Here is a 3,810-nt window from a genome sequence, read left to right on the forward strand (position 1 = left end):
AGGGGACACAGGTGACATGGGGACACCATTGGGGACATGGGGACACCATTGGGGACACGGGGACACCATTGGGGACACCATTGGGGACACGGCGTCCTTCAGGCAGTACAGGGCCAGGCGGCGCCGCGTCTGCGCGTCACCGTTCTGAGGGGACACAGGTGACATGGGGACACCATTGGGGACATTGGGGACACCATGCTGGGGACATTGGGGACACCATTGGGGACAGCGGAGACAGAGGTGAGCGAGGCTGGGACACCGCTCCAGGTGACCCAGGTGACATTTGGGGACACACCAAAAAATGTCACCATCTCTGTGATGATGCCAAAGTGCCATTTTGGGGCCATTTAGAGCCAATTTTTGGTCATTTTGGAGCCATTTTATGGCCGCACCTGTAACTCCAGGTGACCCAGGTGACATTTGGGGACACACCTGCAGCTCGGTGATGATGCCGTGAGGGACACAGGGGCCATTTTGGGGCCATTTAAAGCCATTTTGGGGCCGTTTTATGGCCACACCTGTAACTCCAGGTGGCACAGGTGACACACAGGTGCCCCCCAGGTGACCCAGGTGACATTTGGGGACACACCTGCAGCTCGGTGATGATGCCGTGGGGCACGTCCTCCTTCTGCTCGTGCAGGAAATGGGCGCTGACGGCGTTCAGGGAGTACGAGCGCAGCTTGTGCTCCCTCAGCAGCACCTGGGGGAACCCAAAAACTCACCTGGGCGGCCCAAAGCCATCCCAGAGGACCCCAAACCACTCCCAGGTGTGTCCCAGGTGTGCCCAGGTGTGTCCCTCATCTGAAGCATGTCCAGGGTCACCCTTCCAGGTGTGCCCAGGTGTGTCCCAGGTGTACCCAGGTGTGCCCAGGTGTACCCAGCTGTGCCCAGGTGTGCCCCTCACCTGCAGCATGTCCACGGTGACCCTGCCAGGTGTGGTCACCACCTTGCCCTCCCTGCGGCCCAGCTGGCGGCTCTGGAACGCCGAATCCTTCACCTGCGACGGGACCCCCCTGACCCGGCCCAGGTACGGGAACGACGACACCTGGGACAGGTGAGGGACGGGTGAGGGACAGGGGAGGGACAGGGGAGGGGTTTGGGGACACCTGGGACACACCTGGGGACACAGGTGAGGGACAGGTGAGACAGGTGAAGGGTGTGGGGACACCTGGAAGGGGTTTGGGGACACCTGAGGGACAGGTGAGGGGCTGGGGACACCTGGGGGACAGGTAAGGAACAGGGGAGGGACACATGAGGGGTTTGGGGACACCTGGGACACACCTGGGGACACAGGTGAGCAACAGGTGAGACAGGTGAAGGGTTTGGGGACACCTGGGAGGGGTTTGGGGACACCTGGACACACCTGGGGACACCTGGGGACGCACCTGGGCCACACCTTGAGGTGACCTGGGCACACCTGGGCACACCTGGAGGGGGTTTGAGGACACTTGGAGGTGACCTGGGCACACCTGGGCACACCTGGACGGGGTTTTGGGTCCATTTTGGACCCACCCAGAAGAATTGTGGGCCCATTTAGGACAAATTTCGGCTCCAGTTTCGGCCATCTTGGCTCCCAATTTTCGGCCATTTTGGATCCAGTTTCGGCCATTTTGAATCGGCCATTTTGGCTCCAACTTCGGCCATCTTGGATCAGGTTTTTGGCCATTTCGGCTCCAATTTTCGGCCATTTTGGCTCCAATTTCAACCATTTTGAATCGGCCATTTTGGCTCCAACTTCGGCCATCTTGGATCAGGTTTTTGGCCATTTCGGCTCCAATTTTCGGCCATTTTGGCTCCAATTTCAACCATTTTGAATCGGCCATTTTGGCTCCAACTTCGGCCATCTTGGATCAGGTTTTTGGCCATTTCGGCTCCAATTTTCGGCCATTTTGGCTCCAATTTCAACCATTTTGAATCGGCCATTTTGGCTCCAACTTCGGCCATCTTGGATCAGGTTTTTGGCCATTTCGGCTCCAATTTTCGGCCATTTTGGCTCCAATTTCAACCATTTTGAATCGGCCATTTTGGCTCCAACTTCGGCCATCTTGGATCAGGTTTTTGGCCATTTCGGCTCCAATTTTCGGCCATTTTGGCTCCAATTTCAACCATTTTGAATCGGCCATTTTGGCTCCAACTTCGGCCATCTTGGATCAGGTTTTTGGCCATTTCGGCTCCAATTTTCGGCCATTTTGGCTCCAATTTCAACCATTTTGAATCGGCCATTTTGGCTCCAACTTCGGCCATCTTGGATCAGGTTTTTGGCCATTTCGGCTCCAATTTTCGGCCATTTTGGCTCCAATTTCAACCATTTTGAATCGGCCATTTTGGCTCCAACTTCGGCCATCTTGGATCAGGTTTTTGGCCATTTCGGCTCCAATTTTCGGCCATTTTGGCTCCAATTTCAACCATTTTGAATCGGCCATTTTGGCTCCAACTTCGGCCATCTTGGATCAGGTTTTTGGCCATTTCGGCTCCAATTTTCGGCCATTTTGGCTCCAATTTCAACCATTTTGAATCGGCCATTTTGGCTCCAACTTCGGCCATCTTGGATCAGGTTTTTGGCCATTTCGGCTCCAATTTTCGGCCATTTTGGCTCCAATTTCAACCATTTTGAATCGGCCATTTTGGCTCCAACTTCGGCCATCTTGGATCAGGTTTTTGGCCATTTCGGCTCCAATTTTCGGCCATTTTGGCTCCAATTTCAACCATTTTGAATCGGCCATTTTGGCTCCAACTTCGGCCATCTTGGATCAGGTTTTTGGCCATTTCGGCTCCAATTTTCGGCCATTTTGGCTCCAATTTCAACCATTTTGAATCGGCCATTTTGGCTCCAACTTCGGCCATCTTGGATCAGGTTTTTGGCCATTTCGGCTCCAATTTTCGGCCATTTTGGCTCCAATTTCAACCATTTTGAATCGGCCATTTTGGCTCCAACTTCGGCCATCTTGGATCAGGTTTTTGGCCATTTCGGCTCCAATTTTCGGCCATTTTGGCTCCAATTTCAACCATTTTGAATCGGCCATTTTGGCTCCAACTTCGGCCATCTTGGATCAGGTTTTTGGCCATTTCGGCTCCAATTTTCGGCCATTTTGGCTCCAATTTCATGAGCAGGGTGAACACCACCCTCAGGAAGGGCTCGCGCGCCCCCTGCCGCCGCGCCACGGCCGCGATGGCGATCACCGGGTCCTGCTGCGGCTCCGGGAACACCCCTGGCACCCCAAAAATGCAAAAAGTCACCCCAAAACCGGCTCCGGCGCCCAAAAAAACCCCAAAACCCGACCCCGAAAACCCCAAAAACCGCCCCAAAATCGATGACATTGCTTCGCTGTAGCGACCCCTGGTGGCTGAAAAGCGGAACTGCAGCTCTGAAGACACGGCCTAAAATTGAACTGAAACCGCTCAAAATTGAGCTAAAAACCCCAAAACTGAGTCCAAGAGCCCAAAATCGAGTCCAAAACCCCCCAAAAAATCCGCAAAACGGCCCTAAAAACCCCTAAAATGGCCCCAACTGCTCATCCTGCAGCGACCCCTGGTGACCAAAAAGTGCAACTGCAGCTGGAAAGGCAGCGCCCAAAATCCAGCGCTGGACCCCAAAAAAGACCCTAAAAACCCCAAAACTGCCCCAAATCTCTTCCCAGTCCATCCCAGTTCCCTTTTACCCCCTCCTAATCCCCTCCCAGTCCCCCTTTAACCCCTTCCAGTGCTCCCAGTCCCTCCCAGTGGCTCCCAGTTTGCTCCAATCCCCTCCCAATTTATCCCAGTTTATCCCAGTCCCTTCCAGAGCTCCCAGTCCCTCTCAGTCCATCCCAG

General features: G+C 54.4%; 1 long non-coding RNA gene across 1 annotated transcript; it reads right to left on the reverse strand.

Annotated features, from left to right (window-relative positions):
* Positions 1-87: 87 nt before the first annotated feature.
* Positions 88-1,053, reverse strand: LOC115949317. The gene is made up of 3 exons (XR_004082838.1): positions 905-1,053; positions 590-700; positions 88-144 (listed from the first exon to the last, which is right to left on the reverse strand). It is a non-coding gene; the product is annotated as an uncharacterized LOC115949317 (long non-coding RNA).
* Between the last annotated feature and the right edge of the window lie 2,757 nt (positions 1,054-3,810).

This window comes from Geospiza fortis, unplaced genomic scaffold (assembly GCF_000277835.1).
Source record: "Geospiza fortis unplaced genomic scaffold, GeoFor_1.0 scaffold918, whole genome shotgun sequence".
NCBI lineage: Eukaryota > Metazoa > Chordata > Aves > Passeriformes > Thraupidae > Geospiza > Geospiza fortis.